The sequence below is a fragment of the Zerene cesonia genome, chromosome 3 (genome assembly GCF_012273895.1).
Source record: "Zerene cesonia ecotype Mississippi chromosome 3, Zerene_cesonia_1.1, whole genome shotgun sequence".
NCBI classification, from domain to species: Eukaryota; Metazoa; Arthropoda; class Insecta; order Lepidoptera; family Pieridae; genus Zerene; species Zerene cesonia.
In genome coordinates this window covers 6939590-6966290 of record NC_052104.1, presented here as the reverse complement: position 1 = coordinate 6966290, position 26701 = coordinate 6939590, and the positions used below count along the sequence as shown (strand labels likewise).

The window sequence follows — 26701 nt, the reverse complement described above, 5'->3', positions numbered from 1 at the left end:
TTAAATTGTAACGATGCATGTATCATGCAATTTTAATGATTATTATTATTCTATTGCACGATGAAAATTGTTAATTATTCATAAATAATAATATTGGATGTCAATACAAAACGTCAAGGGCACCTTTAACACGTGGCGAAACATTCAAGTGCTAAGGTACTTTAATGGTGTTAATAGTGAAGTTATTGAATCGTAACTTAAATATTAACGAGATGAAAATATGTCAACTTAAAAGTTTCCCTATATTCCTTCCTAGTATACATAATTCTAACAATGTGTCGATACGAGATCGTTATAAAGTTTTATATTCGTCATAACTTTTACAGGATACGATGCACACGGTTATTCACCGAGCATTAGTGGAAAGGTACAACTTTAATATTTTTACGTTCGCTGATATACGGAGTTTCAGCTAGATGCCTTCAATCCCTCAATGTCAGCTTTATTCGGCAGTTACAAAGAACGCAAGACGTTTTATAAATCGACATTTCTGCACGCTCTACATCATGTTATCGATCTTCTCTAAAAATGTCAAGAATTTTTAAATCTTATCATATTTGAACGTGAAATGTATCTGAGTATTCGTGGAGTTTATGCCGATTGGAATCGTTCCGCGTTATATATTATACGTTAGTCTTATGACTTAGTAGTCAATTGTCAATTCACCAGTAAATAATTAAACGTTCAATTAAATAAGAAGAACCACAAAGTTTAGACTTTGTACCTCAGTACACTAGGTGATACAGAAACTATTGTGTTTCTTATCGCCTTCGGTATTTAGCTACATGTTTCGCCTTGAGCCTCAACATGATCACCTTCTCTTCAATCGCTACGGAGCCTCGCCAAAATAGCCAACGGTAATAACTTTCTATTTCTCCACGGGAAAATTTAGCCTGTTTAATAAAAAAATCAAAAATCTTAAATTGCATATTATGGAGGAGAAATGGTATTACTTTCATTCCAAAGAACAATTCTCCAATTTCCAACGTTTATTGAGGAATGTAGTGGTTTAATATGGGTAAGCTTTAAAGTAAATGTCCAAATTTACTTTAACTGTAGCGTAATTTAATAAATAAGGGTAAATGTTCGAGGATGTTTGTTAATATTTTAGTTGTAGAGAGTCTAGACGGCCGCTAGTGGCTGTTAAGTAAATAGATGGAGTAATCTGGAATCTAGAGGTAATTTAAGAAATTTATTTTCTACGTTAAGTATTTCACTTTTTTCTGTAATGCAATGGTTTTAATAATAAATCAAGCCAAGCAAATTACAACTTCCAAGGATAGTTAAAAAAATACTATTTTAGATTAAAAGTATGTAAATATAACATGTTCATCTTTTTGGTAGTTATTTTACTAGTTTTATAACTTTAATTTGTTAATCAAATTCGATGTAAAAATTCAATGTACACTAAGGTGAAATCTATTGGCATTCGACCATTTAATGAGTAGCTACTCAATACTTTAGAAGAAATACCTTATATCAAACATGGGCATTTACAAATGTAGAAAATTTATAAGTTTCTACTGGTAACCTGGGTACAGTATAGTGAACATACGTTGACTATAATGTGACAGGAAATTAAGTTCCTCTGGAAGTACAGTGCTTTATGAAAGCAGTTCAATACCAAGCCACTCTGCATCAACAAGATAGCTTGCAGTGTTGTGTTGCGAACGTCTACAGAATAATATGGAATTCATCTATAAAGGCTCGACTACCACTTTATGAAATCTAATATAGGTTTACGCATAAATGGGTCGTATTGCAACGAGAATCTGGTTCAAGGAAATTGGAGTCATACAGATATTTCCATGTGGAGGAGTAGATAATACTGACTATCAGATTCTTAAAGACAAGATTATACTTTAGAACAGATTTTTTGTTCGCAGCCGTACATATAATATTAGCTTCCTTTTATTTTTAGTCCTCACTACAATTTTTGTCATTCTCCTCGAATCGTAATCAAAAGAGAATCAAAAGGCAAAAAGCTCTGTTAAATTTATAATGCGTGCTAATGATATCAGAGCAATTGCTAAAAAAATTTACAAGCTCATGATATTAAAAATATTATAACTTAAAGTAGCAAAATATTAAAAATACATATAAAGCAAAATAGTACTAAATAGACTACGTAACAACTCAACAAATTATTTCGGTTATTCTATACCTTCGAAATAGTGGCGCGGAACTCTAATAGTAGGTCACCATCTCTAAGCATTTAGTTACGGTTGATCTAGTGAACTAATATCTAAAATATTTTTAGATCAAGTAAAAAAATCATATTTATAAGTGGAGTAAAGATTACATTTTCAATAGAGCATAATATTTGGATTATGGTACCACAAGGATATTATGTGTAACATAAATAATCGAAACAGATTTTTTAAAATATTTTACACTGAGTAGATATTATGTATATATTATTATAGTGCTGTTGTAGTTCGTTGGTGGTTGGTGGTGGTTGTAGGTGTACAATATATTCTTAATGATTGTATTTATTTGTGAATTTGTTTCAGCTATTTGAATAATTAATAAACATTTTGTAAAATATAAATGAAATCATCGAGTGTCATAAAAAGGAAATTATCTCCATTGTTTCATTTTATGTTACAATTTGTATGATGAAAATAAATTTAAAAGTTGATAAAAAGCGTCGCTACGTGTCCCGAATATCACGAAACCTTTAATTGTGAATTGTATTGTTTCAAATTGATTTTTATTTGGCATTTACTCGTATCCTTACGAAATTTATAATGTATGAAATCAAAATAAAGTTAAAAATATAATTATTTAAATTCTGTTAATATATATTCTACTTTAAGCGCAGTATCTGTATAATATCGGCCGCACCTTTATTCTTAATAATTTAATAATAAACAAAAAAAACGTAGTATAACTAACGCCACTTTTTAAACTAGTTTCTTCACAATTATTGCCTACTGTAACGGTTCGGCCATTGACCTTTTGTTCTAGAATAGAAGTAATTCTACAAACCGCATAATCATAAAATTAAATCTGTATTGTTTTTCATATATTTTGACTCGAATAAATAATTGTAGAAGAGCGGTACTTCTTTCATTAACAAATTATTGAAGAAATATGGTTTCATTCTAGTGAAACATTCAATATATTTAAAATTGTCTAAAATATTCATGGTACAAGTAAGCTTTTTTTGTTCTCAAAACCTTAAATCTACAATGTTTTTTTTTCTCTAATGTTGTAAACCTTGAATAGTAGTCAAGATAATGTAGTTGATATGGGCAATTTATACAGTTATGTCGGTACAGTTATTTAAAAACGAAAAAGTAGCAGTACATTATACTACGTTCTACGTATTACGTTCTTAAAATGACGTAAGTAGTCGAAGAGTATGTTTGTATTTTCGAGAATACATATTTAATATTTCTCTACATTTTTCTTACTATTATATTATATACCAACTACTTTTTATGATATTCATCAGTTATCAAATTGTATTCAATATGTGAATCATTCTTTCAGCCAGTTTAATAATTTTTTAAATGCACTGTTATTCTGCAATTTTGTATAAATAGTAAAACGCTGAGGCTAAACATAATATAACTGTCATTAAAATGAAATGTGTTTGCGCTCTGTTTCTTCACTCCCTAATGTAGGCTCTTCATTAACTTAAGAAGGTGTAAGTACACTTAATCTTGTGAAGTATCCTATTTTTTATGTGTTCTCGAGCGTGAAATGCTATATTATTTTCTAAGAATCGCTCCCTATATACAAAAGCGTCTGAACAATAAGTTCAAATCGTCTTTGTGCTGAGACAATGGAATAAAAACGTGGCTTCAAAGTATGTAGTTTCATTCGGCGAAAGTCAATTAAATATAAAAATTTCGCGGAAAGACAATTTCGAAAATTTTAATGTTTATTCTTAAAATTATGCAATTATAACGGACTTATGTAAAATCTGAGATATAGTAACAATACGAGAAGTATGAGCAATGTATTGCTAACGTTAAGCGTTAAGTTTTTCACCTGGCATTGTCTTTATTTATTTGTATAAAGAGAAGGACAGGTGATATACTACAGTGCGATGGAGTGTGTTTTAAAATTTAAGTTACTAGGTAATAACATAGTACAATAAGAGCAGTAGGATAACTTCATACAAATCTCCCGCCGCCGGTTTGAATTACGAACGCACTTTTATACACATACATTTTACACAGTATAGCATTTTAAATTTTACTTTTTTTAATGTATTAAAGATTTCATAGAAATAAAGTGCTTATAGAGATAACGTATGTTACATTCTATGAAGATATAAGAATAACAAAGAACGAATATTGAAAGACATTGTGTGTTAGAGTAGTTTTTTAAAGTGTATTCAGTGAAAGTGAACAAATTACTTTCTATATAATGAACATTGTAAAAAATATTTTTATCAACCTGTATTATTCGGACTCCTTAAATTTCCAGTGGAAATTAAAAATCCACTTCATGGTTTAGAAGAGGCGTAGAAGAAATAAATGTATAATGCTCAAAGATTTATATATTTCAAAATATTTTACTTGACAATGTGAATGTCGCAATAAAGTTTTCTTCTATAACGCCCATTCCATTGGCAGAAGTCCAAGTTAATCGATTCTATCTATACTAGTAATTCAGAGCTAAAGGGTGTGTTTGTTTAAACACGCTAATTTACGGCACTAGGAATTGAAATAATAATAATTATAATTTATTATATTATAATATTATAAGTACGATAAGATGACTGAAACGAAGATCGTCCCAAACTTGCAGTTGAAATCTCGTATTAGTTACCATACTTCTCTGAAATGACCCGACCGATTTTTATGAAATTTTGTGCATATCGGGTATAATATATGTAAGAGCTGAGAACCAGCCAACATTTATTTTTCATACATTTAAATGATAAAAGTAAGGCAGAACAGCGTTTGCGGGGTCAGCATATAATATTGTATACAGTGGGAATATTACTTAAAATTGCATCGATAAAATTCACTTCATTAATGAGAAATTTTAAACCGTTGCTCCGTTTTGGCGAAAAGACGTGCGTTCAAATCCCTCGTGATCAATTTTTTTGTCTTCTTTCAAAATGTCACATTAATAATGCATTTCAATGCTATAAAATTAAAAATTAAATTCACTTCATGAATCGAACTACATTATTCTGAAAAGGACTTCCAAAGGTGACGAGAGAAAAATACAACATCAATCTAGGACAAGTAAAATTGTACATACTTCTTTGACTGTTAATTAGATTAAAAATAAAAAAATTATCGTAAGAAATTTAAAAAGGCTTCATTCTATCAAAGCTCTATCTGTCAATTATAATTATCTAACTGACACAGTCACAGTTAGGATTGCTAATTGAATAATTCTTGTTTCTACCCGCAAGAATGTGAAAGATTAACGGTGCATACGGACATGCGTGTAATTAGATATTAAAAATCATTTTATCGCGGATTAATAGTCAGTGTGAAAGTGTTTCATATTCAATATTACATTGTTTAAAACTTCTCACGATTGTAAATGCGTGTTAAATGGTAAAAGTGGCCTACTAGATCTAATAAAAAATTATGAATTTAGTCATGTATTATTAAAATTTAATAATTCGATAAATTTGAAGGATAAATGACATTAATGAATGATAGAGAAAAAAAAATGATGAACGTTAAACTCGTTCATAAGCCAAAAGGAGCAAGAACGGCTGGAACAATTTGACAAATTGAAATAATCGTAGATATCCAAGGATGGAGCGAAAATTGGAAAAATTATCAGGAACAGTGTTAATACCCTAATTCTGCTTTTACGGGAGACGTTTTTGGATAAAGGTCGTTATTCATAAAAATTATTATGAAATAAGAAAGATTTTCTTCGTGAAACAGCTTGAAAATTAGTACCTATTTAGTTTATATTCATATTGAATTCAATTTAACAACCATGTACACTAATACGAGAAATCATCCCAGATATTTCTATTCAGCCGCCTGTTGTACTCTTCATACTTCTGATTTAATTTATTCTCTTCTTTGTAGTCATCTTGTAAAACTGCACAATAAAGAGTTTTTGATTTGATTTAGACTTCTTATTTAATCGATGTCTTGAAATACTTCCGTACTGAGCTAGAAAAATGCAAGGCAAAATATTTGCGTGCGTTGTTTTAACGGTTTCATGAGTTTGTTTGAAATGCTGGTTAGTAACCGTGTGTACGGTAAACCCAGTTATAATAATAATATACGTAATTTTAACAACGCAAGTAGGCCTTTTTATCAACTCTTTGAAGTTACAAATATGTTTGTTCGTTGAGATATATATTGAGGGATCTAACAGAGTAAAAAAAAATATATTAATGAAAATGTAACATAAATACTTCCATTGTGTAATTTTCTACATCAGTTATGAAGGAAAACGACAACGCATCAAAACAACGAATTGTTCTAATTTTGACTTTAATTCGAAATTGTCGTATAATTCATATCCTTATCATTGTAAATTAACATTTAAAGTAATAAATAGAGTAATCAAAAGCCAACTTCCACAAAATGTTAGCAGCAATTGCAAATAGGATCTCTCGTTTCAGAATTATGCCATTTATCTGCGGACTACTTCGAACTTCCATTCGATTATTTTTGTCTGAGGATCGTAAAAGGAAAATTATTCACGAAGTTTCTTAGATTCGGCGGTTTTCTGCTTTTCTTTATGAATTAGTAGTAGATGTAATTTTGAGATTATGTTAAATTCTAAGGAGACGTTTTATCCGATGATTATAAATCGCTTATGAAAGTATTTCGCGAGTTTGTGTAGCGATATTGGAAAAGTTAGGCTCCGCTATCTCGCAATGTCGGTGTATCAGTCATGATTTGAGTTTTCGGTTGTTATTGGATAGGATCGTATAGGATAGAAGTGAAAATTTCAAGCGAAATAAAGTTACATTCCCTTTTATGTGTTAAATTTCCTCATTCAGTTGAAGACCTTTAATTTTATTCAATAATATTTTTAAATACTATTTGATTGAGGTATTTTTCGAAATAAATAAAAAAAAAATTAAAGTCCCCATACAAATATTACAAAAAATAAATTATTAGATAAAAAAATACGACCATGAGGCGAGATTCGAACACGCTATTGTTTGTGAAAAACAAGTAATAATAATACAGCAGAATAGGCACGTTTGTGATAAACGCAAAGAAAAAATCATACACTAACAAAGGGCCAATTTATATTCAAATAAGTTATTTCATGAATACCAATTACATTCCAATGTATTCTAAAATAAACTGTGAGGCAAGGAAGGCGATTATGCGCAACGATGTCGGCTATTCAAACAGGCTTGAGAGGCGCGGCCCTCAATCTTTGTTCAAATACATTCGTAACTTGGGCAATTTTGCCATTTGTATTAACGGTACTTAGTGACCTTAGCACGTATGACATAGTTAGCATTGCGGTGAGAACTATGCTGTTCATGGAAAAATGAATCATTAGATAGATATAAAAATATTTAAAAAAATATGTATTTTGAATATTATTCGACGAAATTAACTGAATGAGATGAAGTTTCGGTTATTTCAATTGTTTGTCACAGATAGTTTAAGAGGGAAAGAGACAGAATATTGTTAATAAGTGGTACTATTTTTATAAGCCAAATGATGCAGGGAAAGATGGTTTCATTCAAATATATTTGATTTGAAGCTCTTTAGTAATACGTGTTTTACAGACAATACTTTAAATGGAACAGGCTTAAGGCAAAATGAATTTGACGAAAGTGTTTTCAACCTGTAGAATATTACGAAACACTTTTGAAATATTTGTTGTATTCAAGGTTGTTGAAATTGTATTGTATACATATATTTCAATATATTTTAATTAAAATCCTCGATGATATTATGATATTTCGCTTGAATTCATGTTTTGTTTTAACAATACTGTAGCATTTTATTAATTCGTCATAACGGCTCTGTCATATAAGACATATCGTATCATTAATAACTATGCTAATAATTAATTAATGGCAACTGTTATTCCTAAAAAATACGTATCCTTAAAAACTTGATTGTACCGTTAGTTAAGAACGAATGCGGCCTGATTTTTGATACGTTTTTATTTTTATACTTACGTGGATCGATACGATATTGAATATCGTACATATTGTAAAGTTTGCATACACGACTATTCTATCTCGAAATGCATGAGAGACATTTTTCTAGCTGCAAACGGCCTTATTTATCAATGCCAGGATGTCTCGCGGCATTCGATATTCTTTACATATATCGTTTTATTTCATGTAACAAATTTCGCAACTGAAACATTCCATATTTCCGCAGAGGTTTAAAACTGTAATCCATTTTATAATTAAATAATGTCCACAGTGATGTCAAGTTTCAGCGATTATTGTTGATGTTAAAGCAAATTGTATTGTTAAACTCGTTGCGCTTAAACATTTGTGACGTCCAAATTGAAAATGAATACTTAATTCATATTTTGTTTCATAAATACATTTCATTTATTTGGTAAATTTGTAATAAAAGGATAGTCTAATTATTAATATATTGATCTGACGCTGTATTTATTCATAAATGAAGTCTGTTTGAAGTCGAGCTGTAGCTTCATAGAAAACATAAGACTTGTACAATAACTGATTCGTCTTAATTATAGAAGAAAAAATAACCGAATACGGGCTACCACTGCTTTTGTTTTGCCTCAAAAAAAAAAAACTATTAATAAATTAACCATTCACTAATATGAATATAATACACGTACAATTTTTTATAAAGTAAGTAAATTTTATGCTCTGATATTTTAATATGTAATTAAAACTAAACAAAATATCAAAATATACGTTAAAGATTGAATCGGGACTCAAATATAGGCTACAAATAGAACCTTATAGTATCTTCTATATTTTTGTTCATCGCAGTTTTAGACGTCGTAATTTTTTTTAGACAGATTGAGTATACAGTATATGGAAGAATAAGTAACAAACACTGAAGAGCAACCTAAAACTAAATTTCAAACATACAAGGATATTAAAGTGCCAATTTGTGAGTTCGTAGTCTGTTCTTATGAATTTTAAAAAGGTTGACATTTCAAACATTAGATAAACATAAGGTCAGTGACAGGGCCGACGTCCTTCTATAAATAGAAATCTCCTTATATATGCTAGTCACACGTATATGTTGTAATCCGTTCGCAGAATTATACGAATAGTTCAATATGACTTATGTCATGTTATGTCACATGTTTTTCTTTGGGGAGTTTAGTTCCAACTTGTAGTTCTTTTACGTATTGCATTGTATTTAAACGCTCTGTACGAGATTTTAAAAGATACATGTAGTTTGTTATGTAACGAAGAACTAATGCGAGCGAAAATAATTCCACGACACAAAAAAAGAGTATAAACTCTTTCAAGCCTACCAGAAATAATAATAATGTTTATTCAGTAAATTGAAACGGATGCAAGAACAACTATTTTCTCGGTCAAGTGGCTCTCGCCCACGTTACTTCCAAATATAGGAAAGTATTCCAGTATCCTTGAAATCAAGTTCTTACCTCTACGCTTTTTGAACGCTGTGAAATTCAATTACTTCTGTTAAAACCATAGACGTTATTTTTATTCAAAACGTAGTTAGTACTAGAATATATTTAAAATTATCAAGGATTTGTCATTGGCGTGGAATGTTAGGAACTTTATGCTATAATATTTTCTTTCTTATAGTATTTTAAGTGTGTATTATACATTTGTAACATTAAAGAGATAAAATATTTTGTAATAGTTTTTGATGTGATTTATTAACGTCTATTTTTCATCATATCGGTTTGAAAATCCGTTTAATAGGCTTATTTTCCTTCATATACATTGTGATTAAAAGTAATTGAAGAATAATGCTTTAATACGATGATATTATAACATGGTGGTTATGGACTGCATTATAAAATTGATCAATGTGATGTATACATATTTATAGAACTAGCATCTACTATTTCCTCTTTAGGTGTTATTATTAAGATTATATCCATTAGTTCACTCTGAGGTCCATATAGAACATAAGTCGCTATCACTTTATAATGGACCTATGTATAGATTTAGTGTTGGTCGCTTACCATTTGGCGTCTCACCAGAGCCTTTGCCAACTATAATATAAATAATAAAGTGCCCACATACAAAAATAAACTTAACGAATACATTTAATGAAGAAAGTGAAGTTCAATTTGGTCCTAAATAACCGTCCGGTAGATACAAGAGGTAACAAATTGCCAATAAAAAGCTAACAAAATGCTATGGGTGAACGTTTCGGTCAAAGTTGTAAATCCGCTGGCTGGAGCAGTAAATCCTGGGAAATATCGAAAGCAATGTAATACAGTTAGATTTCGATTGTGAATCGGGATCAGCGTATTGGGAGCTTTATTTTGAATATTAAAATGAGTGACGATTGCCTTCTGATGTGATCCGATGGGCGGATTATGGAAATACTCGATTGGGTGACTTCTGATTTATGTTTCGGAATTTCGATTGCTTCGAGGAGTAGGTGTATTGTTTTCTTTGTGTAAAAGGAAATGTTTTTTCTTGGAGAATCCAGAACCCAGCCAATGAAGTAATGTAGAGAGGCAATTTGTAATTCTTATACATTTGTTACGGTTTGTTTCTTTCCAGGTGTTCTTTAGGGATGAGGGCAGTAAAACAGTTTCTTTGGCTACGCATTTTTTCGATATTGCCACAGGATATTATTTGTTGTTCTTATATTTGTATTTTTATATATTCATAATAGCTTAACGAATAGTACGCAATCGCAAAGATTATTGTGTATTTAATAATATAATTGAAAGATATGTTTATAAATGCGTTTGGCCCATACACCATTGAATGATGTAGCTTGTCTCGAGATTATATTATAGGAACAATGGATTTCTATTCATTAGTATACTATAGCAAGTCACCTACTCGTAATACACCTATTCAACCCTAATAGTAATCAATAATTGAATGTTACATGATGTTTACAGAGTAACATTTGACATTTTAGCAAACATTCTATTTCCATTAATTGTTAAATATCGAAAACATTTTTCACTTTTATATTTCGCTCAACAAATATACATTTTCAACTGAGTGAAAAATACAATCCATTTGTATTTAGTTGAACGTTTTAGCAAACAGAATTCAAGTGAAATCGGATTATTGCAGTCGCTGGCTGGATTAAACCTTTATATATATTTCTAAAAATTGTATACACATAAGGGGCAGGTGAAAAACTTGCACTTAAATACCAAATGACTATGGCAGAGCTATACTGTAAAGTGATTGGACAGAATTATAGAACAGCGTTTGCTAAGAAATAAGTTGGAGTTTTAAAATTTAATGCTTTGTTACATTTATGTTGTATTTTAAGGATTCAGTTAAAATAAGTTTAATGCCACCTTGTGGGGTATGAAGAGATTCGATTTTATGTCTATTTCACAAGTTAAGCAAACTGTCAGCATAACTGACAAACTGACTCAAATTTAAAAATTAAGATTAGGATGATTATTTAGGAATTAATGTATCTCTAATCATAGAAGTAATGGCAGATTTATGGATTTATGGCCCAAAGACGATGAAAATATTGATATGATCTCGTATCTAATAGCTCCGTTTATTATTCGCGGATTACTTTGAATCTTGAATTACGGATAACAGTAATTGGTCACAGAACAAGAACAGAGAGAATAAGCTCGGTTTACTTATTTGCTATAGGCATAATTCATTTGTAAGATAACAAATTTCGTCCTAAAATTTGCCGCTAAGTTTCGCCAGCTTGGACAAGCTTCATACAAATTGTAGTCCATGATAATCTCGCTGGTAGCTGTTACAAGTATTGTATTATGATGACATTTCTTCCAAGACAAACCAAAGGCGACCAAGGCAACATTCCAGGGTCTCAACTGGTTTCACGTTCTTACAAGCATTAATTTTTTATTGCATTATACTTGAATTACAATGAAATACCTGTGGGAGAGTAATTATTTATATTATGTATTATTACACCGGTTGAGAAGTTATTATAATGGACTGTAATTGCAAAAAAAGATAAATAGCTTTTAAATTTTCATGTTCATGTAGATATATTGATTAACTTCTCTATAATCTAATTCACATATTCAATGAAAGGGGTTTATAGAAGGAAGCTTTAACAGTTCTGATAAAATAAGGACGCGACCTTTTTTTCCAGAAAATTAAGTTCTTAAGCACGATATTTTTAATCAGTTAATATTTTACGCATAGGTAGCTTACGTGTTTTCAATAACATTTCACAAATTTAGTACCTATGTTCGTTAATTGAATTCAGAGAAAATAAATACGTTACGAAAATAAATGAACAAAAAACAAATAAACATATTATGTTACTGAAGCTCTAGCGCTCATTTTAATGAAACTAAAAAACTTCTCTATGCTATACCTTTTTAATTTCAATATTTTGTAACAAATCATTAAAATATATTTTGATATACAAAAAGTATATATATTTCAATTATAAAATACGAGTAGCATTTGTAACTCCGTTATATAAATGCACTGGTTGAAAAATACAGGGCGAAAAATTTCAACCAATAATAATAAAGTAAAGCTTTTATCGAAATTAAAAACTTGAGAAGTTCGAGTGGTTTGAATCGGATATTTTTTATTTTAACCTCGAGCAAGCTTCGAACGCCTCGCAATTTGCAGCGACTGAGTGAAATGTACAAAGCCGTCGCTATTTTAAATCAAATAAAGCTGTAGTCGGAAAATTCGAATTTAATTCTTTAATCTGTGGAAGGGCTTTATTATTTTATAAGGGAAATGAAGAATATCTGATAGTGAGCATCAAATAGCGTCTCTGAACAAAAGCGCTGCCCGAAATGACAATTACAGTGTACAAACATAGATTTTATCTCCATTTAAAAATCATTACATCAAGATTATATTACTGTTGTTTGTAATCTAATGTTAGATTTTATTTTTTCCCGGTATATCTTGAACCAAGTATTCTCTTTTCCAAAAATAGTCTTTAAATAAACGATGAGATATTTAATTTCCTATACTAAGTGGATTAAAGCACAACAAAGTTTAGTGTCAGTAAGCAATAAAATAACTTTATTAATTAGCTAAATATAAAATCTTATCAATATTGTATAAGTTTTAAGATTCGACGAGTTCCATAATAACATTCGTTTTTTTGACGTTTAATATCATTCAGAATTGTGGGACTAATAAAAATTCTTCGCGACTCATTAGACCGAGAGTAAGCAGGTGGCGAATTCATAACAGTACTGAAGGTTGTAACGGTGCATCGTTGATGGGTTTTTAGAATCGTGCAAGGACAGGAGCTTGGTAGCTTCTTGGAATCTGCAACGGTGTGTTTTTTAAACACGACGACGGCAACGTTAACAGGATGTTAGAGTAACTGTTTACATATTTTGTTTAATTATGAATCGTTAAATAACTGACGTTCGAGGAGGAATTTTTAGATGAATAGCAATTTGCTTTTCTTGGGTAGGAATTTAAATTATATGATCTATACTAATAATATAAAGCTTTGAAGAGAAGAAGGTTGTTTGTTTGAATGCTCTAATCTTAGGATCTACTGGATCGCTGATTTCAATAATTCTTTGATTATTGGATGTGTACGTGGTCGCTCAACGCTATATATATATATATATATATATATATATATATAGCAAATAAAATACAAAACCAGGAGAAGCACATCGAGTCCATAAAACACTGTTTATTTGCATATGAATAGAGTAATTACGCTCATATTTTATTCGCATAAACCATTATGTAGTACGTAATAATTATAATAATACTAAATATATGGCATACTTTATTGTGAAAATACATTACTGATGGAGAACAAAATCCAATCTACATAATAACTGACTTATTTTAAGAATGTGCTGAAAATCTATAAGTATTCGGGCCAAAATGAAGATGTTATATTATTAGGCGAAATAACCCGATTTCGGGGACGTTTAAAAGTCTTTCTGGCGCTTTCGGACTATTTGCAGACTATTAAGTTTGAAATTTCTCAATTTTTTAAAGAATTCCACGGGCTTGCGAGTCTGAATTACTAGCTGACCCGGCAAACGCTGGTCTGTCTTGCTCTTATCATTTAGGGGTATTAAGAATAAATATTGGCCGGTTCTCAGACCTACCCTATACATACACGAAATTTCGTGAGAATCGATCAAGCCATTTCGGAGGAGTATGGTTACAAACATTGTGACGCGAAAATTTTATATATATATATAGTCCGTGTGACAATTTTTTTAATAATACATCAGAATAAAAAAAACTCTTTGAATGTAATGAAAAATGTTAAGGTTTCAGGCTGACCGTAATTATAATTAATATGTAAAGGCTTAGAAATAAGGCTTGACTTATTCACACATTCATTCACGTCATTAAGAGATTTATACGTCTTTAGATTCACGCTTCAACGCCTAAATCCAAATGAGAGTTCAGATCAGTATTCCGTATAATCCTCGGCTAAAGGCTGCGGTCAAAGTGGACATAATCGCAGGACTGTCATTTCAAATCCGCTAACGGGGTCGTGTCAACCCTATGAAATATTGTAATTGTGTGCAATTTTATGATTACATGACGTTTGCTTGAGTTTGTATTATAAAACATTACACATGCGCAGATAAATTGAAAAGTCAATTTTTTCTGACTTGCTGACTCGTCGATTTTAATTCCGAGGTCCTCACCACTGAGCCTTATGCTATATGAAGTGTATTCTTTGCTATGTCATATATGGCGTATTCGTTCCGCTGATTTTTTTAAACTAAGAACAGCGCAACATAATGTTTATAATCATATCTCGTTGCTTTGTATGGAATTGTTTGGAAGCATTTGTTCAGATCACGGAATGAGGAAAGCGTAGAGCCATCAATATAACCTAGGCGTTACCTATCCCAGAGCATCTCAGCTCCCGTATCTCATTAGTATTGAATACGAATAGTGAGGGGTATCGACTCATGCCTTATTTATGCCTTCGTATTGTCGTTACTCACAAGTCACGGGGTTAACCTCATTGCATTGAGACGTGTATCGTTCATGCTTGAATAAATACACAATAACACAGAGACGAGGACTTCTGTAATTAAACAGAGACCTCATGTTAATTTTATTAAATGAGATGTATTAATGATTTTTTATAAAAAGCCTATATTCGTCGCGGTCGTACCGTATGGTAAGTATTTGTGCTCCAAGTATAATAAGACATTTCTAAATTTTCAAAATTAAATGTTGGTTTACATTAAATGTACAATGTTATATTTTATACTCATAATAACGACTATAAATTATTTAGGTAGGTGTATTCTACACTTTCATTAATATTCATTTGAGTTTACAAGGAATTAATTGCGTCCCAAACGTATTACTGGGAAGTAATTATAGACAATTTGGCTTCGGTAACCTGCTCCTCAGGAACACGAATCACAGTTAACAATTATGTTGTTAAAGGCGTTTAGTATTGGTTGGAACTAAACTCACTAATCGCAGAACTGTTGGGGTTGCGTTATAAAGCAATTACAACAACTATGTAAAACTAAATTATTTCCCGCTAACTCTGAGAAGTGTCTAACTTCACCGTGATTGAGTCGACTTGCTTCTTCGATACAAAGTATATGTTTTAACTTTACGTTCGGAAACTAACTATTGATTTGGGATACGATCATTATTCAAAAATAATTATAATAAAGGGAATTTGAAATTCAATTGTGAAATTATTGAAATAAATATGTGGGCTGTTAGAATTCAAGGGATCAGCTTAAAATTTTGCAAAAATGCTTTGACATTCATCGATGGTTATTTGTTTATTTTATTTATTCTAAACACTTTATTCTGCTGTCAACGCAGCAGAAATAAATACAATAAAACTTAAGCTAAAAAATACAGCACAGAAGGCGGCCCACTTTATATCTAATATATAAAATTCTCGTGTCAAAGTTTTCGTTGCCATACTTCTCCGATACGGCTTGACCGATTTTGATGAAATTTTTTGTGCTTATCGGGTATGTTTGAGAATCGGCTAACATCTATTTTTCATACCTCTAAATGATCAGAGTAAGGAAGAACAGCGTTTGCCGGGTGCAGCTAGTATATTATATATTATTGATTGATTGTTAATTGAGGTTTTAAGTTTGATAAGCAATTTAATTCTTAATAATTAGTGTTTTCAGGTACGGATGGAACCTTATGATTATTTTTGAGACATATGAATATGTGAATGTATATTTTACTATTTGTGTGTGTATTTTACTATTTTTAATTAATTTTGCATTTTATTTTTCAGATATACTCCAACAGCGGGTATGCAAATTATTTTAATTACTTATTTTGAATATAATTAAATTATTAAAATGCGTAACAACCTCGTAATTTAAATTATCCTACTAATATTATAAATGCGAAGTTTGTAAGGATGTGAGTGTTTGTTGTTCTTTCACGCAAAAACTTCGGAACCCATTGCAACGAAATTTGGTACGTAAACAGCTGGGCAACTGGAATAACATATAGGCAACTTTTTATCCCGATATTCCTACGGGATACGGACTTACGCGGGTGAAACCGCGGGGCGCAGCTAGTAATTTATAATAGGAAATCATAATATACGATTGTGACATTTACACCTTATCACTTGTCACTAATATTACATATAGAATTTCTATCACAGGTAATTCCACAATATTCACTTCAGGTGAACGTTGCTTAGATACCTTTGTTGAGGGAACCGTCATAACAAAGATGTTGTGGTATATTGATTCTCATTCAGCCCTTCGAATAGTAATTTGGTCCCTACAAGCGTAGGCGTAACATGTTCTATAGAAAATTTCTAAGAATTAGTCTATTAGAAACATGTATCATGGCATGAGGACACAGATATTTTTCTGTATGTACGCACATCGTGTCCCTGCAACAACATCTTTCACCAAATACATCTACTAATTAGGTCGTGTTATCGTATCTTACATTTGCGATCGAATAAAAGTAAGAATGGAATTATCCTTAGAACATACTTACAAGCACCTTAACACAAGGAATTCAACGATACACTGTTTTCGTACTAGATTAAAACTCCACTTTCTAAAATGGGTCTAAATGAAACAACAATCAACAAATTCCTATGAAAGCAGAAATAATCACGCTCATTTCAACCGACGTAAACCCAATCGAGGAAAAAACAAAAACAAAATACAGTGGAATTTAGAACCACCTTCGTATTTGGGAAGTCAGTTAACAATTTACCGTCATACGCATTGGTTTTCAAATGAAAAGTGGACTAATTATGCTTTCAATGGTCGAACATATTTTAAATTTACCATAAAAATTGTTGAATCTATTCCAATAATTTCGATATTCGTTACTAGCCGATAACCAGGTTAACATTTTACCCTTAAAAAGGTGATATAATCCGAATTAACGTTTTTGTAGGCGGCGTTAAAAGCAAATGTGAAGATACGATCGTGATCAAATTCCGCTATATTCTTATAAGCGTGTAAGTCATGATTTATTATTAAGATAAAAGATCTAACGCCGCATGACGTAGCTTTTGCTTATTTACATTGTACGTACGCATTTTCTTTTTAGAATTTCTATTGTGTTATAAAAGTATGAATGGATGATGGAAGTTCATGTAATGACACGCGAGCGAACGTAATCGAGCAGATATTATACTGAGCAGCGAAGTAAATGGAAACAGTTTGCGATATAAATAACATTTCAAAATCTAAAGTGTAGATTAAGAACTGAAACTGGATTCATTTAATGTTAAGTTTTACTTTAATTTTCAATGTGTTATTCATGGATCGAATTATGGACGTATAAGCAAATCTATGCTGATATCTATGTTATGTTGAATACATATTCATTACAATACATTAAGAAAGGTAAAAGTACATTGACGAAATTATTACTAAGTATTTATACATAGATAGCCAACAAAAATCCTACTTCCTACTAATATTATAAATGCGAAAGTTTGTAAGGATGTGCGTGCTGTTGCTCTTTCACGCATAAACTACTTAACTGATTGCAATGAAATTTGGTACGTAGATAGCTGGACAACTGGAATATTCCTACGGGATGCGGACTTACGCGGGTGAAACCGCGGGGCGCAGCTAGTTTACACGAAACGAAGTACAAATACATACATACTGAAATAAATGAAATGGCAAAGGATGTATGCTTGTCAATGAAAATAATACAGATTTATTTACATATTCTACTTTAAGCGGAGAAGGCAGGAAATTAGGTTCTTCCTGTACCATCTCCATACTTAATCGGAAATCGATATTGTAGCACGGTCTCGTTTGTCACTTGATAACTGAATACAAATCTTTGCTATTGTGTTGTTAATCTGAATATATAAAAATCCAGTGTCATGATGTATGCTCCCAATGAACTCTTCACCGACTCAACCGATTTTCATGAAATTTGGCATTGGCATTTTTTAGCTGTGCCCCGCGGTTTGACCCGCGTAAGTCCGTATCCCGTAGGAATTTGGGGATAAAAAGTTGCCTATATGTCATTCCAGTAGTCCAGCTGTCTACGTACCAAATTTCATTATAACCGGTTCAGTAGTTTTTGCGTGAAAGAGCAACAACACGCACATCCTTACAAACTTTCGCATTTATAATATTAGTATCATAGTAGGATTTGGTCCAACTTAAGATATAGGATAGCTTTTATTTCGATTAATTATCCCAATAATTTATAATTAATAATAAATTTAGCAACAGCCACAGCAACGCGTAGCCGGGTATACTTGTTATAAATAATAATCAATCAAAATATGTAATATTTTGACATACACTCGATAGCCTCGATTTTTCCGAACCGTATTAAAATTGTAAAATGTATAACAAATATGTTTTGTAAATGCAATTATTATATACTTATGTCTGTATACTGCCGTTTAATAACTATAAGTATAATTATGTGACTGCAGGAGGTAAAATAATGTTTTGTGCAGTGATAAAAAATAAATAAAAACATGAGTCTCCCCAGGATATAATATGTATACGATATTCAGTTGATGGGAATATTTGATTGGTTTTAATATTTTAAAATCAGTCAAGTAGATAAAATATCTATATAATTTTAGAACTGTGAGTACTGTGATAATATTTGGATTGTACTTTACCGAAATGAGTATGTTGTTATAGTTTTTGGATCGAAGTCAAATTAAGGACTGTTATCTATGAGTAAGAAAGTAATCACTTAAGAAAATCTTATGTGAAATATAGATATCATAACGTAACATAACATGAAATAAAAGATTTGATTGCTTTCGGCGCTGAATAAATATGAAGAAAATAATGTATACTAATTTACAAAGATCAAGACTTTCGTATCGTAATGCAAACATGACCTATGGGCTGTCGTCCTAAAATAATAGGGACTTAACAAATATTACGTTGGCGATGGAGACTTCTTTTGAGGTCTGTTTAATGGATGTTTTGATGAAATTTGAATAGACTTTAATACTGTTGTTTAATCATATAACGTAATAATTTAAATAATAACAAAACTAGAGATGATATTTGATGGATGAAATATTACCTAAAATCATCATAATCCATGTATGATCCTATTGCTGAGACATAAGCCTCCTAATATGGTTCAGGTCATAATCCACCTCGTTGGCCAAGTATGGGTTGGTAAATATCACACGCCCTCGTGTTTTGGATTTTTGGACATACGGATTTCTTAAGATGTTTTTCCTTCACCGTTTTCAGTTGTGATGGATAAGGCGCATTTCCTGCACGCTCGCCTCGTCTAGAACTCCGATTTCAATGCGATTTTAAGACATACCTTAAATAAGTACGCATAACAAAGCTTATCGGGTTTAAATCTATACAGCACGGTAGATTGGATCAAGCCTTTTATGCTACGAGTTAATGAACCGATGAAACATCTTTTGTACATCAGCGAACATTTTGTTCTTGATCTTTTTGTGTCTTTAGATGAAAGGAGAATCCCAACAAAACGTCTTTAATGTCATATCCATAAAATATATAGAATTATTAATTGTTCTTTTTTTAAAATCAGATCACAGAACATCGTTCACCAAAAACCTTCTAATTAATTTTCATTTAGATTCATAACCGTTACGCTGTCAGCGTTCAAAAAAATGCTCAAAAAATATGACCAGTTGTGAAACGAATCGGGTCGTATAAAAGCACACAGTGCTGCAGTTTGGAAAGAATAAACTGTACGTCAATATTGTGCAGTTTCGATGTCAGCGTGGATATTTGCGATGGGCTTTCTTGTTCTCGACATCAGCGATACGCCCTGTGGGAGACAACACTGCAAATTGAAAACTGAACGAGTGTATGGGAAAATTGCTATGTAAGGTGAAAGGTATACAATGCTGAGACATGATTGATGCCGGAGTAAAAAGACGTTGTTTACAATGAAGAAATGCGGTTGAAATTCGATGTTATCAAAGGTGTGTAATTGTAAAATTTGTTCGGGATACTTATACATATGTAAATTTAAGAAAAATGACAAATCGATATAAAGTTTATTCAGTGATATGTATGAAGTAAGAGAAATGTACAAAAATGTGAAATGAGTTAACTAAAATAAATAAACAAATTTATACCAAAGATGTTTGATGAAACAGTTAATGCGATATTATTGTGATAGTAAATAGTATTTTAACGTCGGAACCAACTCGAAAATAATTAGGTGTCTACAATTTTGTAGCATCGATTATATTATTAATTGAAACTGCATTTGAGCCACGTCATTAGTTAAACATTAGTATAAAACAAAGTCGCTTCCCGCATCTGTCCCTATGTATTAATATATGTATGCTCAGATATAGAAATCAACACAATAGTTCTTGATGGAGTTTTTTTAATAGCTAGAGAGATTGAAGGAAGATTTATTTGTATAATAACGCCAATAAACTACACCGAATTAAACGCGGGCGAAAGCTAGTAAGTAAATAATATAGAGATTAGCGATATCTTGCGGAAGTATAACCACAGAAAATACCACAATATATATAGTAATAACGTATGGTTGTTGTAACGTAAGGGAGTTGGCATCACCTTTTTTAAGGCGCTGGTACTGGTGGAGCAGCTCTTGGCCTTTTACAAAGACCTTACACCGCGTACACGATTGCCACAGTCAAAGCATGCTCATAAATAAGTTTTAATAATTCATAATGAAAATTCGCACTTGTAAAAGTTCACATGATTATAAAGTGTGAGTATAAATTTTTCACGTTTGACGGCAGTAGGACTGCTTATTTTTATTGTCCTCGCGAGTGTGTCAATGTCCAATGTAAATTGAGCGGTTTTGAGGTTATATTTATTCGGGTATACCACAATTCATACTGAAGTTTGGACTAACTCCATATTAGCATATTAATAGCAGAAACTTATCACTGTAAATATGTTATGTACGGATATGGTTAATTGCATTAATGTAGATGCTATTTATTATAATAATTGCTCTCATGAGTATGTTTAGTAATACGAGATAAGGTTAATATAAAATGAGGTCAAATGATACATTTCCTAGTTTAATTAATGTATATATTACGTGAATTATATTAATTGGCTTTTTTAATTTAAACTAACTGAGCCGCGCGGCTTCGCCCGGGAGATTTTTTTTTATTGCTGTATAGAAACATGGGAGGGTCGGTGTTTATTAACAAGCAACTTCAAAAAATGAAGGCGATACTCTTTGATGAAAACTGTTTGTATTTATTACATCAGAACTTTTGACTTTGTGTTAGTTGGGAAAATTTAAAAGCTTCATTGCAATGTTTTATAAATATTGCAATATCTCTTGAACGAACGCAAAGAAATAATAGATTCGAATAATTTAAAAAGTAAACTGCATCTACTGAATTAGACTTGACTAGTATAAAACAATTTGTTTGGGCAATTGGCCTCTAATCCAGCAGGCATTTAAATTCATGTCAATTATAAAAAGTACTCAGTTATAATGACATAACTATAATAGATAGCTATATGATATCACGTACTTTATATGGCAAGGTAATGAGGACTAATATAAATACGTATAACATTTTACTTGTATATTGTCAAGTATATATTATAGTAAATAATACAGTTTTTGCATTTACAATTGGCGTACTGAAATTTTATGATATTTTTTAGAGACTTTCATATTAGCAAGTTTCGTATGAATCTCTACTTTTTTAGGAATTAAATAAAGCCCATGACTGTCACAGATAACGTGGCTTCATATTGGTAAAAGGATTTTCAAAATCGGTTAGCAGATTCAGAGCTTATCTCCTACAACGCCACAGGCCCACATATTCACAAGCTTTACCTGTTTTTAATATGTATTAGTCTGGACAAGACTTAAAATTATTTCGCTTTGGTCTAATGATTTGTTCTGAATGATATAATTTTTGATTACTTATATTATGTTTAATTATAAAACTTAGAATTTCTACAATCTTCCATAGTATGCGCTACATTTTAAATCTCCAAAATAGTAATTATAAAAACAAAAACACTGATAGCTATATCTAATGGATTAATGGAAGTAAAAAATATAAAAATCATAGATAAATAACTTAAATGCAGGTAGGTACAAAAAAAATCTCCGGTTGTAAAAAATTTAGGAAATCATACTTAAAAAAAATACTAATTAGTAATTACATCATTAACAATATTATAATTTTATATTATTTTTCCTCCTCTAAGACTAGTCCATTTATATATTCAATGCACGATCGAAAAAGCTATACGCGGAAAATGCTGAAATCAGTAAGTTTACTGATTGGCTTGATATGAATTATGTGTTCTGCTCAATTTGAATTCATAAATATTAGACGACTTTCTTCATAAAAACAATTTGAACATACGATATTAATATTTCAAAAGTGAATTGATATCTGAAGGTTATCAACTCACGCCTTCGTACTTTGAACAACGCGTCATGAATGTGTTGTCAACTATTATAACAAGTATATTATGTAATCAGGTATATGCACATTCTTGTGGGTGTCAATACGTAAGTATACGCGTAGCCATTTCCCGCTTGTGAATTAGGTATAATTCATAAAAACGATTCGAATTATCTAATTGTATTTCTAATATTGATGCTCGTTATACAGATAAGGTTTGAGGGTTATGTACGAGTTATGGAGGAGGACTATAGGAAAAACTAATACTTTTTAATGTTGTTATAACAATTTGCAAGTATTTGGGTAATTAAATATATTCATGTTGCTTAAATTTCAAAACATATTGTACAGTGCGCCAGAAGAAAGGCAATATTAAATATTGCTTAATAGGCAATCCTGCCACTAATTTGTAAACATGGCGGCAGTTTTAATACTTCCCCCGTCGATTGTTCAGGGGTGATGAAGGTGGTATTGAGGTCGTTTAGAGACGGTTCGTTTAATCGAATCAAGTGCTGACGTAGCACTTTCGTTGCGATTGACGTAACGTGGGTCAGTAATAGATGCTATGGTCTATAATGTATGGCTTTAGTTTGGTAACTGTTCATTTATGTTTTATTTCTGTGCCTGCCTGTGAGGGTAAGGTTTGTATATGTATTGAGAGTAGTAGGAGAGAGTAGGCATGTGTTGTTTTTTTAATTTGTAGTCGTTTATGTGTCATTTAATCCTATTTTTCTGCAGCATAAAAATTTACCAAACTTTGAGGAAGGTTGTTATGGTCGTTTGTTTTTCAATCATATTGGATGGCTGAATGAATTTTACCATCACTGATAGATAGACGGAAAAAGCATATATGCGTCTTTCATGCAAGCGAGGGTAGTTGCGAACTGAATCTTTTTAAAAATATATGCGAATTCGTTTATGTCAAAAACTCGTTGATTAATTATTTTTTCGTTGCATTCTCGAACCTTCTAGCTCCGTTTTAAATATTTTCCCTTTATTTTTAAATCTCTCGACGTATCCCTCTCGAGTCTTAACTGACGGTGTTTGTTAAAGTCTTACTTGCTAGGATCACACTCATTGGCAGTTCGATGCGAGAGCTTTTCTGGCTGAACGCCAGCGTTGATCAAACACCTTTTGTTTTTACAATATCTGTAATTTAATGAAAATATCTTATATAGCATACATATCGTTTATAAGACGAGTCGTTCCTTACAATATGATAAATTAAAATTAATATTATTCGAAGAACAATGTTCAAGTATTCAAACATTATATAGGTAGTAGATAAGGTTTAATAATTATAAAGTTAAAAACCCCTTATTAACCTAAATTGTTTTTATTTATTCATTATTGTACACTAACAAAAATACGATAAAGATATATAATAAAAAAACAATTACGGCCTTATTGATTACTACATCGGTTTAAAAATTTACCCTTTATTCTCTCAAAATTAAATAAGGCCGCCAAACAAATTGTACGCTTTATTTTAGTCATTATTATTATTATCTCTAAGTTTCCTTCTATGTACAATGTTGTTGAAGAGTTAAATAAATAAATAAAATTAAAGTACGTCATTAAAATTTCTTATGCTGTGATGCTGTGCTGTGAGAGCACATAAAACGCATGTCACATATTTTAATTCTTAAGTGTCTATGTTACTCCGAAGTCTCTATACTGAATACCATTTAAATATTCTCTTACTTTTATATGAGTAGAGTGTCAGTGTCTATTTATATTAACGTATCATTAAAAAAATATTGCTGTATAGTTTGACATATTGTGTTATAGTGGTTTATCCATATCCACTCACAATAAATGTCAAACATTGAACGTGGTTTGTCCACAAGAACCCACAGCAATTTTATTATATCGTGAGCAGGATCGAATGCATCAAATAAAAATAAGCAGTGCAGTATATTGAATTCTTATCGACACTCGCATCATTACATGCGAGGCGGGAGTCGATGTCGGTCTTGTTCCGGATATTGCACTGCATATGCCAACGATTGCTATCTCGAACGCGTACCTACGTTGTTATGGGCGCCTGGTACTCTTTTCTTGGTTGACAATAATTTTGAAGACACAGCTAGCTAATTTCCTGTGTGGATGGTGAAGTTAACAGATCCATAAATTAGGCAATTATTTTAGCGTTCAAACCTGAGGCCAGTTATTTTTAGAGTATAAAAATGCAATATAAAATGAGCATTGGCAGATCAGCGATGAATAAATGATCTATGCTAAGCTATCTTGATATAATGCTAATTTTCTTCAATTAAATAAGTAATATCAAAAAGTTGAGTCGAATCAGAAGAATGCCATCAAATTATCATGGAAATATATTCACTGAAGCAGCTCATATTCCCATAGCCATTACTCGGATAGTTTTCAAAGTTGAAGATAAAAGGTCATTCGCAAATCCGCACTCCCAGCCACAATCAATCGAGGTCGTTGGAATTGAAAGGAGGAGAAATAGTCAGATATCGCGGGAGATATCGCAAACCCTTGGGACAAATAGAGGTATAAATCTCGGTTAAACAAAGATAACTAATACACGTACTTCTGAGAGGAATTGGATATCTGAATTTAATTAATTTTGGATGTTCGAGTATCGCGTACTGTGGTGCTGCTAATACTGCTTGATTGGAATTTGATTAAGGTATTTTTTAAATAGAGAGATAGAAAAGAAATAGCAAAGGCGTAATCTATTCTATGGTGCAATAATATGATGCTATATAAAATTATATACAATATAGGGATGGTTATAATAGGCTGCGATTTTTAAATATAAAGAAAAGTGTGTATCACAGTTGCTTTATGAAGATTTTTATGTATAATTATGTAGTCATTCAGTTAAGTAGTAGGTAAGTCATTTTACATTATTACATGTTATATATTAATTCTTAGAAGCAAAAGTATGAAGGAAGGAATTGATTGAATATAAACTTCGTTTAGAATGAAGCATTTATTTTATACACGGTTGAGGAACTACAAAACGCATTAATTAATATTCGAATGCATAGAAGTAACTTTCCTTTAAGTGCCCCTAATTAAGCGATTTATGAAAGATCGGGAACACCAAATCATAACAGAACGGTTTTATGAAAAACAACTGTTCCAATAAACATAAACAATCTCGTCTTAGCACCATAACCTAGTTAATAAATGCTATTAAATTAAAAGTTATATATAGAAAGAGAGTGCCGTGAAAAATTCAAAGGTTTACATAAAGTTTATCCATTCTATCGCAGAGTTCTCGACTTTAATAGTTGTAATAAGGCAGTGCCGCGTATAATTGTCTAAGCTAGACTTTTAATTAATATCATCATTTTAGCGAAAGAAAATGTGACTTATTTATTCAAAGATAACCGGGTAGTTTACGAAAGTGCGCTGGTAATATTTTAGTTATAAAGTCACATAAAAAACTTACTTATTAATATTTACGAAGACTAATTGCAATGTCTATAAATAAAATTTTATTTTGCATTTAGCGTTATTTAACGCAATATGGAGTGATGTTTATGGTTATTATTTATATTACTTAATTGTATACTAGAACATTAGACGGCATTTTAATTCCGTTATAACTTTTAATATTAAAATGAAATTGTTTTTTTGGAGGATACCGGAAAAACCAAACAACTTACACTTTCTCATCTAAACATTTTAACAGTATCTTATCAATCGTTTAAACATGTTAAATTAATCAGTTTTATTATACTTAGTCTGGCCATAAATACTGTTACACTTAATTATAAAAAAATATTACATTTGAATTTCGAATCTGT

The 26701-nt window shown here is 31.2% G+C and overlaps 1 protein-coding gene across 2 annotated transcripts in view; it reads left to right on the top strand.

Annotated features, from left to right (window-relative positions):
- Nucleotides 1–26701, top strand: part of LOC119839509 (protein artichoke-like) — a 56211-nt gene that overhangs the window by 4258 nt on the left and 25252 nt on the right. Inside the window, exon 2 of one of the 2 annotated variants that reach the window (XM_038365819.1) lies at nucleotides 16308–16324. The exons of the other annotated variant lie outside the window; for it this stretch is intronic. The gene's annotated coding sequence lies outside the window, so the exon portion shown is untranslated. The remainder of the gene's footprint in view (nucleotides 1–16307; nucleotides 16325–26701) is intronic. 2 annotated transcript variants of the gene reach the window in all.